This window comes from Rhinolophus ferrumequinum, chromosome 24 (assembly GCF_004115265.2).
Source record: "Rhinolophus ferrumequinum isolate MPI-CBG mRhiFer1 chromosome 24, mRhiFer1_v1.p, whole genome shotgun sequence".
Taxonomy (NCBI): Eukaryota; Metazoa; Chordata; class Mammalia; order Chiroptera; family Rhinolophidae; genus Rhinolophus; species Rhinolophus ferrumequinum.
The window spans coordinates 10,340,461-10,354,064 of record NC_046307.1 but is presented as its reverse complement, the minus strand read 5'-3'; the positions used below and the strand labels follow the sequence as shown (position 1 = coordinate 10,354,064).

The window sequence follows — 13,604 nt, the reverse complement described above, 5'->3', positions numbered from 1 at the left end:
TGTGCCTCCCATGTGGCCAACTGAGAAAATCCTTAGCCGTGATGAGATGCCCTGCTCAGTTCTATTAGCCAAGGAAGCTGACAAGACAGAGATGACAGTCCTATTAGTTTTTTTCATATGAAACCGCTCCTCCCTTTCTTCTCGCCCACATTGCAAGACAATGGCCAGGCCTCTGAGGCTTTCTCTCCACCCACGTCCTGCTTTATCACAGACTAGGACATCTGGCTGGACTAACCAGCTAACTCAATTCCTGGTACTGCTTAATGTCCTTGCCTCTTCCCACTTGGCTCTTGCCACATCCTGGGGTAGCTTCTTTCTGAAATCTAATTTAAATATAACAAATCTATATTATATTTAGGTACCCTCCTAAATCCTACCAGAGGCCTTGATCTCCTGCTTTCTAGATTTTTCCAGTCCTCTCTCCACTACTGCTATCTTTGTTAAAGATGGTCCCTTGAGGCCTCAATTGTTTCCCCCGCCTGGCCCATTTGAATCAGCTGAACAACCATCAGTTTTCTTCAACCCTATATTAGTTAGGGTAATGGTAGATGCTATAACAAATTCCAAAATGTGTATCGGCTCTGATGACATAGATTTCTTTGCTCACAAAAATCCTAAACGGGTGTTCCTGATCAGTGGTGTCTTTCCTCCATGGGATGATTCAGGGACCAGGATCCTTCCACCTTGTGGCTCCACCATCTCCAACATGTGGTTTCCAAAGGGGGCATCAGACTAGAAGAAGGGGAAAGGAAGGGTGCAGAATGCACATCTGGCTTCTTAACTATCTTGGGCTAGAAATGCCACAAGTCACCCCTGATCAACATTCCATTGGCAAGAACGAGTCACTTGCCTCCTCTCAGATGTAACAGGTATGAGGGAGAGGGGCTGTACTAGGAGAAGCCGTCTCTGTGGGGTGGCCCCTTCCTGGTTTCAACTCTGTTCTGTGGAAGGGTGGGGGATGACAGTAGTTTTTGGTGAACAGGTAGCTCTCTCTGGTGCACACCCTCCCCTTCCTTCTGTCACACCTTTCTATCATGTTTCCCCAAAAATAAGACCTAGCCACACAATCAGCTCTGATGCGTCTTTTGGAGCAAAAATTAATATAAGACCCAGTATTACATTATATTGTATTACATTCAAATTATATTATGTTACATTCTATTACATTACATTATAATTATATTATATTGTGTTACAATATAAGATCGGGTGGGTCTTATATTAATTTTGCTCCAAAAGACGCATTAGAGCTGATTGTCCAGCTAGGTCTTATTATCAGGGAAACAAGGCAGGAAGACTAGAGCCCAGGTACTATAGGCCAACCTGCCTTCCTGGCCTCTGTGCCCTGGGGCAAAGCCAAGGCAGATAGATTAGTGCCAATGCAGATTTATGACCATCAAAGCCAACAGGGCCCTGTATTGCTAGTCCTGGGTCAGACTCTCTCCTATTTCCTGTAACAAAAGTTCCGAACATCCCCTCCTTGCCCTTAGGCCCTTTCCCACCCTCATTCTCAGCAAGTTAGAATTTTAGGGCCAAAGGCATGATGTCCTCCAATTCTCCCCCTGCTCTCTCCTCTCTCCCCACACTCACATAAACTTGTCCATGCCCCATTCACTCCAGCGTCCTCTCTCCAGCTTCACAACGCCAACAAGCTCCCCAGGTCTCAGACCTGTGCATCCACCTGCCGGCTGGATGCTTCTACCTGGCTGCACACAGGTCTTTCATACTCACTATGTCTCTACCTGAACTTATCATTGCCTAGCCCAGCCCTCTCCCCCAAGCCTGCTTCTCCTCCTGTGCTTTCTCCTGTGATGGTAACACCCTAACCATACGGTCATCCACAATGAAACCCTGAGAATCATCGTTGTCTCATTTCTCAGATTAAATCCTGGTCAAATCATTTCTTGAATCAGTTCCCTCTGCCCCTGTCCTCAGCCCCGATGGTCACTTCTTGCTTAGATGCTGTAACAGCCTGCTAGTGGGTGTCTGTGCCGCTAGTCCTTTTCCCTCCAACCTGCTCTCCACAGGCAGCCAGCGTGACTGTTTTATAGTACAAATCTGACCAAAGCACTCACTTTCTTAAGAATGGACTTCCCTCTGAGGCCACCAAGACCCCACGTGACTGGTCCCACTGCCCCTTCAGCTAGCTGCTCACCTCCCCCAACACTCAAGCAACACCAGACAGTCCTCTGTATGTGCCCTGGGATCCTTAATGCCATGTTGGGGTTGGGGTCATGGGTGGGTGCCCTTCCTTGGTGCTGCCGGAATATCCTGTTTTCCTATCTGTGCTTATCACACTTCTCCGTGAAGCTCTTTTTGTATGTCTGCCTCCCAACACCACAAAGGCAGGAGCTGGCTCTCTTTGTATCAGTATCTCAGTGCCTGGGACAGTGCTTAGCGTACAGTAGGTGCTCAATATATGCTCAGTGAATGAAGATGGTGAGAAGGTATCGTTGAATGTATGAAAAATCTTGACATAGATATACTTGCCTCACACTGAATGAACATTCCCTTCTCGGGAGAGCCAAAGTGTGCGCACGCGCACGCACACACACACACACACACACACACACACACACACATTAATCTGTGAAAGCTGATCCCTTGCCTGAGAGCCTCCCCCATCAATTAATCATGACTGGCCATTTGCACAAAACCTCTTCTCCCCAAGCACTTTGCACAGAGGGGCAGAGCTCCCCTATCCTGCCAGAGCTGTGGGCTCAGTCCCCACCGTGTGACTGGCCTTGGCTGTACTCTCACACCTGTGCCTCTCCCTCACAGATGCCCTAGGAGGCAATGCAGAAAGGAGCATCTTCCCCATTTTTAAGATAAGAAAACCTGTTCATGGGAGATGAGCTGATTGTCAAAGGGTAGAGAGTGAGTCAAGTATTTGTTCTTCTCCACTGTATCATAGACCATGCTGCCCCTGCCCTCTGGGGCTGACATGGTGCCAATACAGACCCTGGGCTGTGGAAAGCTGCCTCAGACCAGAATTGAGACGCTACCCCAGACCTGTAGGTGATAATACTGTACAGCTTGCATGTCAGCTATCCTTTCAGGTGGGGAATTATTGGAACAGACACCCACCCAAGCTGCCTCAAGCATAAAGGAGGAATCTCATGGCATCCAAATGCAGGAAGCCATCCCAGGAACTGGAAGCTCCTTAGACTGCCACTTTGTCCTTTCTGCCAGGCCACAGGTCTTTTATCTCTGCACTTCTAATCTCTTCCCCCTTTCACAGAACCTTTGACCACCTTTTACAAGGCCCAACATGACCACCAGCCCTGAGTTAGCCTAACTCAGAAATCCAGGGCCCACCACCACAGAAGCAGTTTCAGGGCCTTGGGAACGAACACCTGTCTGGCTCAGCCTAGGCTGGTTGGTTCTCATGAGCGGAGGGGTTAGATCAGTTGGTACAAACAGAGCAGCAGGGGTTGTGGCAGGGAAATCCTAGGAGGGTAGTAGGTAGGGAGCCAATTACAGGTGTAGGGAAAACTGTGAAACATGTTGAAATTTAGTGGGTGTCCTGAATAGCTTACCCACCTAAGATATCTCTGCCTTTTGTCGTCTTTGACTAGACATTTCTTAACTCTAAAGATGGAACTGAAGTTGTAAAATCTGGATAGTAATGCAGATAATTCTCGTTCACACAAATGGAGATTGTGGAATACAACTGACGATTGCCTTGTGGAGACTGGCCAGTCCTGCATCGTTTCTAAAATCATTTCAACATTCCTCATCTGACTATCGTGTGATAATTGGAGTTCTCCTTTGAATTGATTGTAATATTTTAGTGGTTCTCTCATTAATTAATGAGTTAAATCTTTGACACGTTAATTTTAAATCTTAGGAGAGGCATGATTGCATGCTCTTTTAAAAATGTATCATTAAACATAAGACAAAGCCTGTATGATCACAAACTCATTTTAGAAACATTACTAATGCAAAGGGAAAATTTTAGAAGGATACACAAGTAGTTGTTAGCGGTTACTTATGGGGAAAAGGAAAGGAGGACACGTTTACTTTCCATTTTATATCTTTTTGTATCTTTTTGTACTGAGAGAATTTCAGGGGAAGTTGTCCAGGCAAAAATGTAAGGGTCATTTGTGTTTTTTAAAAATATTTACATATATATATATATATATATATATATATATATATATATATAAAATAGCATTCACTTTAAGCTGTACATATGGTTGTTTGGACTTTCCTGACTGTATGTTATATTTTACAATAAAAATGTTTAAAAACTGGATTCATGTTGTCGTTAAATTTTGTAAATTTTATAGGAGAAAAAGCAAACCAAATAGGTAAAACTACATCTTGGTCTATTGCTCCAAGCCAGCCATGGGCAGCCAGGAGGTTATGACAGCAGCGTCAGAAAACAGGAGAAGATTCAGGACCCAGCCATAGGCCAAATGATTCCAGACCTACCACACCCACCTTGTGTCAGGAGCTGCCCCGGTGAGGGGCCTTCCTCGCTGTTCAACACCTGCTGCCTCTCCATCCTCCAGCTCTAACACACACACACACACACACACACACACACACACACACACACAAGCACGCACGCGCACGCACACACATGCACCTGCGTGCACACGCCCACAGCCCACCTCGGGGAACACTGATGGAAGATCATGCCAGACTGGGAATCCCTTCTTCCTGGCCTCCTCCCCTGACAATCTGAGAGGCATCCTGCCTTCCCTGGCTTGCAGCTGAAAGGGGAGAATCATTGCCAAACCACTGCTTGTACAACAGCGCACTCCTGAGAAGGGTACACAAAATTTCCATCACTGAATTGTCCTCCTCCTGACTTCCACGATGGTCCTAGTGTACTCTGCCTTCCGGCTCATGGACACCTCCCCTACTAGCAACAACTCCCAGCATTTCATAGTCTTCTGTCTTCCTTAGCCAGCCTGTAAACCAGTATTTCTTGAAGTACATGAGGACAGAACCCTCCTCCTAGGAATTCCTCCAACAGCCTAGCTTGGATATTTGCCTCTGCTGTTTAATAGTGTGTATATGTGGTGGGAGAGGCAACACCGACAGGCAGTGGGACCAACTCTCAGCCCCAAAGGGCTCCCCCAACCTTTTAGCTTGAGTGTGTGCAGCCCCTTGCACTTGGCACATTTGCAGGCAGATGCTTCATTAATGAACTCTGGCCTAGGAAGACCGAGGAAGAAGGAAAGCGTGCGGGCGCTGCTGTCTCTTACTCGCTGCGTACTTTCGGCGGGCCTGATGAGAGCGGGCCCTTCCCACACTCCCCGCCCAGCACAGAGCCACGCCGCCCCTGCATCCTGGGGCTGGTGCTCCAGGTTCTCCAGAACACCTTTCCTGGCAGCACACTTCTTACAGACTGCTGTAGGGAGGGAGGGCCTTACCCTTAGTGCCGCTTCTTGGGATGTTTGAGCCCAGCCACCAATGTGGTCAGACCATCACTCTCTCCCTTAAGTGCTTCGGAAGCTCCCCATTGCCTCCGGCATCAAGTCCCAGCTCCACGGCGTGGCCTTCAAGTCCCCTGCTTCCCAGTCTGGCCCCAGCGATATCTCTGGCACCATCCCGCTATGTATGCCAGCTACCCTGCTGTCTAACTGCTCATTCACCATGCATTCTGGAGTCCCACTTGGGCCGAAGTTGAAAGGCTGCTTCTCTAGCCCTCCCAGCTCCCCACGTGCCTCACTTCAGCAGCAGCCTCTCTTGTATTAATTGGTGCCATCACAATTGCATTGCTATCGCTGTGGACACAGGCGTGCCAGTGCCTGTTCTAACGCAGGGCCTTAGCCTGGTGCTCACACCATTCCCGCAGCTGCATCTGGGTGAACAGCACATAGAACATCTTCCAGAATGGCTCTCTCCATGGGAGCAGCTGCAGATCCCTTCCACCTCCCAAAAGCTCACTGCCAGGGAGCAGAAGCAGTTCTATGAGGACACATCACAGCATCTCACTGCCAAAGTGACAGCTACAATTATGTTTTGGCCAACAGCTGGAGACGAGAGAATATACAAACAGCCAGCAGCCTGTGAGCCTCCATGAATCAGCAGTTTTGTGCCATGTGTCCAGCTGGTAGGTGAGGTGGAGCCACCATGCCAGTCATCCAGCCTTCCCTTGGTGGGCAGCCTTCTGGCTACAGACCTCAAATTAGAGCCACTTGGGACCCTCAGGTGAAGTCCTCCACGGACGGTGATAGTTAATGCCCCTTGGGTCACTCCAGGTGTCAGAGGAGCAGAAGAGTAGGTGGTCAAGCCCAGGCTAGGCCCAACCTCTGACTGCCAGGCAAGGGCAGGGGCAGGTAAAGCAAAGTGCCGAGCTGCCCAGCAGGGACATCTATTATGCTGGGCAGCCTGATGTGGGGTGTGCTCGTGAGGGGCAGAGGGTCTCCATAGAGGCCCCAGGGCACCCCCTCCATGAGAGCCTCAGGGCCATAGGCTGTGCGCAAAGGAGCAGTGTCTGCGTTGAGGCCAAAGCACTGGAGCAAAAGCAGCAGCAGCAGAGGCAGCAGCTTGCACTTTGTGAGCCCTTCCAGGTGCTGGGCGCTATGCTGACGGCTTTACATCCCTTCCTTCTGTTCATCTGCACCACACCCAGGGAGGTAGATTCTGTCATTATCCCCATTTTACTGGTGAGGAAACGGAGTGTCAGACAGGAATTTGATGGAGGCTGTGCAGCTGGCACGTGTGGAGATGGAATCTGAGCCCAGACAACCTGGCTCCAGGGCTTGGTTGGTTTATGCTTCATGATCCTGGTTGGGCCCTTTCAATCCGGTCCTGGGAGTTTGAAGACCGGCCCCTTACCCCCACCTGACACATTCCCCACTTAGCGTGGGTTGAGTTGGGGTCTCCAAGTAGACTTTGTCCTGGAAGCCAAGAAATTAACAAGGAAAATAAACAACAGTCATTTCAGGTGACAGGTGCTGGGCTATGGAAATGCAGGGGGTGGGGCTGGGGATCAAAAAGCTACCAGTATTTCCTCATTGAACATTTCTGCAAGTTCAGCAGAACTAGCATCATCGGGAAGCTGCTCCAAGATCAGCGTCGCCCCTGGACGCAGAGGGCAGGATGAGGAACTGCCCTTTCTCTCGGACTCGCAGGCCCCCGAGGCCCCAGCACCCAGCTTGCCTCTCACTCAGCCCTGATCTGGGTTCTGGCTGAGGCCTCCAGGGGGGATGGGCTCAGGCGCCTGGGGTTCTCCAAGGAGTGCTGCTGCCCTTCTCGGGCCCCTTGATGGAGCAGAGCCTGCTCCAAATGCCTGCAGACGAGGAGGCAGCAGGCTAGCAACTCTGTTCCACACGCTTCCAAAGTGGGCGTCTGAAAGGCCGGTGGGGCTGGGGTGCGGGCGCATTTGTATTTCAAGTGGCTGCTGCTCATGAATCACCAGTTTCATTTTGTGCTCTCAGCTCTGCGAAGACATCATTTCCACCCAGCCTCACTGGAGCTGGCGGCCAGAGCCTCTTAGTGGGACTATAAATAGCAAATCATCAACTCACCTCCTGAGCTCATCACAGGCTCCTCGGTTTACTGTGTCTTCCTGCTGCCTGAACGTCAGTCACTCAGATTTCCCAGGTGAGGCCTAAGACCCAGCGCATGCTCTGGGGGGCTGCAGGGTTTGGGTTTCCAGAGCTGTTCAGGGTGACAGCGAGGGCAATGGCAGACTTGTGAAGAGCTCGACATTTAAGACGTCATAATTATAATTTCAGGTCTCAGAGCTCCTCTCCAATTAAATGCAGCAGCAAGAAACTATCATTTCTCTAACAGTGCTAGAAATAAAAGGCGAAGGACTCGCCAAACACACACCCAGAGAAAGCCACCCTGAGCGGGTAGCAACAAATGAAAGGTTTCATGCCTTCCTGTGGAATTGTCTCCTAACACTGAATGAAATACTTTATGGCTCTCTGGCTTCAGAAGTGAGATACACTGAATGAAATACTTTATGGCTCACTGGCTCCAGAAATGAGATCGCATTTTTCAGTATTACTCATAGCTACCGTTGACGGAGTGCTCCCTGCGTGCCAGGCTCTGTGCCCAGCCTTTGCAGGGTGCATCTCATTAAGTCATCACAACAGCCATATTGAGTTAATGTAGCGCCGTTAGCTTTCTGTAGGTGAGGAGGCCGTGGTTCCCAGTGTCACGTGGCCAGGGCTGCTAGACTCCAGAGCCCCGTCTCTGAACCCCCACACTGAATGCTCCTGCAGAACCGGGCTGTATATGGGTCCACGTGTATCTCTATGCATGTGTCCACGCATGTATGCGACTAGAGGGATCTGAACTGGAGTCTCCTTTTCTCGGCTCCATGACTGTTAAAGAGCCAGATCCTCAGAGTCATCTTCCCTCAAGGCCCAGGCCCCTCTGGCCTTCTGAATGTCCCGTCACCAGATTCTCTCAAATCTGATCTTCTAGTTCTCCTGCAGGGAGGGCACCAGACTTCGTTTGGCTCTCCAGGCCCAGCTCAGTGGTCTTCCTCATACTTCCTTCCGCCTGGCCCTGAAACAGGCAGAGGTCAGGTAGGACTCCCCTGTACCTCCTGGCAGCCTCCTCGAATCTGTCTCTACCTCTACCTCCCAGAGTCACGGCCCCATTTTTGAGGTCTGGTCTGCTTTATTGGCTTGTCACATAGTCTTCCAGATCAGTGCTACACCTGGGGAATATTTTAAGAACACAGATTCTTGATCCCAGTCTACCTAAAATAAAATCTCCCAGGGTAGAAGCCAGGGTCTAGATTGTTTAAAAAGCTCCCCGGTGATTTTGGTGGCCAGGGTTAAGAACCACTTTGTCTAACTGGCCTCCTAGATTCCAGCCTCTCCCAGCTCTAAACCCTCCCACCCACAACTATTAGCTTAATTTTTTAAAATCCTGGTTTAGCTCGTGTCACTCTCCTGCTCAAGATCCTTGGGTGGCTCCCCATTGCCTACAAGAAAATGCCAAGTCCTTAGTGCGGCATTCAAGGCCCTCTCCATCCTGGGCCACGCCCTCTCCTGCTAATCCGTTGGCCCAGCACACAGAGCCACGTTTCCCTGTGATGGCCTCCTGGCCCTGTTTTCTCTCCTTAGCTTGTCTGGACTTTAGATGTCATCTGGGCACAGAGGAGCACATAGAAACAGCAGTGTTTCTTCCCTTAGACCTTTATCCCTTCAATAAGAGGAGTGAGGAATTATTGCTAAAATGCCCCCTCTTGATTCAAGAGCCACGTGTGCAGCTTTAAGTGAAGAGGGTTTTGTGTGGCCTTCAGAGGAAAGGAGATCCGCCAGCAGATACAACACAATAGCAGTAATGTGTAAACACAGGATAGCAGTACAGGTGGGGCTCATGACTAATTCAAAGGAGATGGCATTTCGGCATTCTCCTTGCTTTTATTCAAGCCCAGAAGACAGAGCAGGTTTGGTAAGCACTGGGGTGGGGGCCACGCTTCAAAGTGCCTCTCATGCTTTTCTGTCTCCTCTTCTTAGACAAAAGCAGAGAAACGCATTTGGATCTTGTTCAAAAGGTCACGGTGTTTTAGTAATATGGTTAAACAACGTGTGTGTTTGGACTTTGCTCTGTTTCCATAAAGAAACACCTACCCCATAATAAAATGTGACTGGGTTGACTGACAGCATGAGTTATTTCACAACGAGGTTGAGAAATTGCTCCCCGCCAGTGCTTCTGAGTGAAAATGGACCGACCCTAAAGACCTTCTTGTTAAATGTGGCAGAAGAGCCTCTCATGAATCTCCGCTACCAAAAAAAAAAAAAAAGAGTTACAAATCCACAAAGTCTATGAGAATAGGAGATGGCAGCAGATGAAGATGTCAGCACATCGTTGGAAGGTGGGAAGCAGAGGAAAGAGAGGTGAGTCATGGCAGCATGGGGGAGGCTGAAGGCCTGGTGCGGGCAGAGGGGTTTCCTGTGAGAATGTGAGAAGCGGGCTATGCGGCAGGGAGAGGGAGGGCAGAGCTCCAAGTGGGAGGACAGGTGGAGCCTGTGTGAGGCCACAGTCCCGTGGTCAATGGAGTTGCCACATCTTGCCCACTCCTGCAGGAGACCAGAGGTGCTCACTGGGAAATTTGGATCAGCACCGTCAGGCACCGTGGAGGGTGGGTATGAGTGCAGAACTGAAAACATGGCATATAAATGGAAATCTAGATACTAAAAGATAAACTAGCTCCTTTTCCTCACTGTGCTTCTGGACAACCTGGCAGCCAGGCACACCTCTTATCCCCAGGCTAGAGACTAAAGAACCTTTTTCTGTAGGAACTGAGAAGGCTCAAGGGAAAGACCTACTGATACAGACATCTGGGACCGTCAATGGAAGAGCCAGCTCAGGACCAAGCAAACCCCGACAGGAAAGTCCACCGTGAGACAAGCTCCACCCAAGCATGCTGACCATCTAGTCATCTCCTTAGCACACAGTTATTAAATGTGATCGGGGAGCTAAGATCCCCAGACTTTTAAGGCAAGCCTCAGACATGAGAGACAGGTACAGTGGAGAAAGAATGCATAAGTCCAAGGAGGAGAAGAAAGCTTTTAAAATGCTGTAAAATCCTCCGGGAGGGAAAATAAGATTTATATCACGAGGTCCATTATCATGAAATGTCAGAACACCAGGGATAAAGAAAAGACCCTAAAAGGACCCAAAATGGTAAAACAGGTCAATTGAATGGATCAGGTATCAGAATGACACCAGACTTCTCAGCTGCAGCACTGGAAGCTGGAAGACAATGGAATGAAGCCTTCAGAATTCTGAGAATTATTTATAGCTTAGAAATCTAAATCCTAACCACTAATTAAGAGAAATGGTAGAAAAAGAGATGTTTTGGGACATGGGAGATCACAAATAATTTGCCTTTTATGCTCCCTTTCTCAGGAAACCCTCCACCGGAGCGAGAGAATAATCCAAGTATGAGGAAGACATGCCCAGGAGAGGGCAAAGGGATGCCCAGGATGGTGGCAAAGGGGCCCCTGGAGTACAGCAGGGCAGGAGGCCCAAGGATGAGAGTCCCTTTTGTGCCAGAGAATAGAGGACGTTCAGGACAGAGATGGGCTGCATGGATTACCTGACAGGGGTGACTAGGTGGAAAATTATGCTGAGGGGCTGTTAGAAGGTTGTGAGAATTAATAAGTTTATCAAAAACTGAGTAAATAAGAAGTATGAGGCAATTACTTCCTACAGAAAACCCACAACACATAAACTGTAACAGAAGATAAATGCAATACCAAAAAAATTTACATAGCCATCATAATGTAAATACAGATCATTGATTAAACCAAAGACTGTAATAAACAATTTGGGAAGCTGGGGGAAGGGAAGGAGGATGCAGGGGGTGGTGGCTAAAGAAACAAACCCTTATCTTCCATAATTGCAAGAAAATGGGTACTGTCTAAAATTGACAAATCAACAAAATAGCACTATAAGCATACTATTTAGAAATGTGGGGAAAGAGCTTAAAACTAGGAAAAACAGCAGAAAGAGTTTAACTGGATACCTCTGGGGGGTCAGACAGGGGGTTGGGGTTGGATGGGATAGGGGACTGCTGTTTTTCACTATATGCCTTTTAGTACTATTTGACTTTTTGACTTTTGTGTTTATATACATTATTTTCATTAAAATAAAAACATAATTTTCAAAAGAAAAATTGATAGAAAATAAATTGACAAAAACAAAAATTTTAAGTGTTAGATATTCATTAATTACAGCTCTGTGATTTGTTTCTGTCCTATTGATCTTCCTCTCCATTTGTTCATTCACTTATTCATTCATTTATTTTCTTTCAGTCTTAAATATTGATTGAAAAATGTGGCAGGGTTGCCGGAGAAAATACATCAAATTTAACCAAATGTCTATTTCATTTGCTAACTCTGGCACCCTAAAATGTGGGCTCTCCTTTCACTAGCCCCACAGGCTAGGCCCGTGGCTAGAGAGGTAATTCTTCTGCAATTAACATTCACGGGGTGGGAAATGTGTATGGAAACTGACAGAATTGCCTGGGCAGATGCTCAGCAGGGATTTGGTACCCAGTCAAGATGTGTGTTGCGTGGTGTACCCAGTTCCTGCCCAGTCTGGCTTTTGCAGGCTATCACCGTCCCTGGGCTGCATTTTTCTCTCCTGAGAGAGGAGAGGGCAGGATGACAAAGGACTTCAATTTAGATAAATTCAGGAGAGGGGCCACACCCACCTCTTGCTTTTCATCGAAAACTATCTCTTTAAGCAAATTTACACAGGTGCTTAATGTTGTCCACAATGTGCTTACTAAGAGTTTCTCTCTCAAAGGAGTTTGCTGAACTGAGTGGGGAAGTCCTCTACTACTGTGGACTAAGGGTAGGAATGTAATCAATTTTCCCTTTTGTGGGGGGAAAACTATTCTTTGGGGTTAGTAGAATTAAGGCTAAGGATATATGAGTCCTCCTGAAAGCTAAAATCATCTCTGCAACTTATAAATATATAATTTGGAAATACACATACATAATTGTATAAAGAGAAACAGCTAAAATCGGGATATTTAAAAATGAGGACGAACACAAATATAAAGCATTTTGGTTGCTTTGCTATTAATTATTCCTTATGTGAGTAGATGTCAACAGCAGTTAGGCAGGCAACAGATTTCAGAAATCCAACTGGGATTAAGATGATTAGCTACAGGGCCCTATTCTACAAAACTAGTGGTCAGAAAAAGGTTTTTTTCCCTATACATTTTCAAGCCTTTCTAAAAAACAAAGAACTGTGGAGATACATATATAGAGATCTCCAAAATAAATGTATATACAGTTTAAGGAAGGAAAAAACCTGTATTGTAATATTCAATATATATCAATAAGAAAAGATGAATATAAATCACGTTTGACTTCTGCAATTACAAGAGGTGCTCAAAGTGGTTACCATCAGCGTCCAGACACTTCTGATTACAGTGAACGACTGCTTGAGCATAGATAACATCTTAAAATGTGCATACTTTTTTTTGGCACCCCGGTATATACATACACTCTCTTTTTTTTTATTGTAGATGTGAGATGTCTGGGAGCTCAGTTCAACCCAAGGGGTATTTTGTATTTTTCAGACAGCTCTAATTGTTTAAAGTTATTCTATTTAAAGATGAAATCTGACTCTATATAGCTCTCACTCTTTGGCCCTATGCCTACTTTGAAAAGCAAGAAAGGAACCAACTTCTACAAAACAGCCCTTCAAAGATCTGAAGACAGTCTTAGGGCCTCTCCAACTGTATGCTCTGCTCCCACATTACCTGGTCTCCAGCTCCCCTCCTCCGTTCCTTCCTGGTAAGCTGTGCTTAAAATAAGACACTCAGACTGAACTTCTGGTATGGCCGGAGGCGTACAAAATAGCGAGGAACTATAACTTTCTGTGATCTTGAATACTGAACATCCACTCAGGTAAAAAGCAGCCACTCCACTGCTGTTATAAGAACACGAATTTGAAGGTTTCTGGCAGAGAGAAGACTTGTCTAATTCAACTTTAAAAAAACTTAAGCTTACATTTACAACAGGTGAAAACATGCATTGTGACACAGAAATACCATCTTACATAAATACAATAGATGGACAAACTCACAAAAGAGAAGCTAACCTGATTTTAATCCTTACTACCTTTGCCGTAAGGAGCAGGGTAACTTCCTG

General features: G+C 47.2%; 1 long non-coding RNA gene across 2 annotated transcripts; it reads left to right on the top strand.

Moving 5' to 3' along the window:
• The first annotated feature begins 7,038 nt into the window (after positions 1-7,038).
• LOC117016802 (uncharacterized) lies at positions 7,039-11,625 on the top strand. Of its 2 annotated transcripts, XR_004421967.1 has the most exons (4): positions 7,039-7,303; positions 7,401-7,566; positions 9,447-9,827; positions 10,843-11,625. It is a non-coding gene; the product is annotated as an uncharacterized LOC117016802 (long non-coding RNA). The 2 variants fall into 2 exon arrangements; XR_004421966.1 differs by having other exon boundaries at positions 7,080-7,566.
• The last annotated feature ends 1,979 nt before the right edge of the window (positions 11,626-13,604 follow it).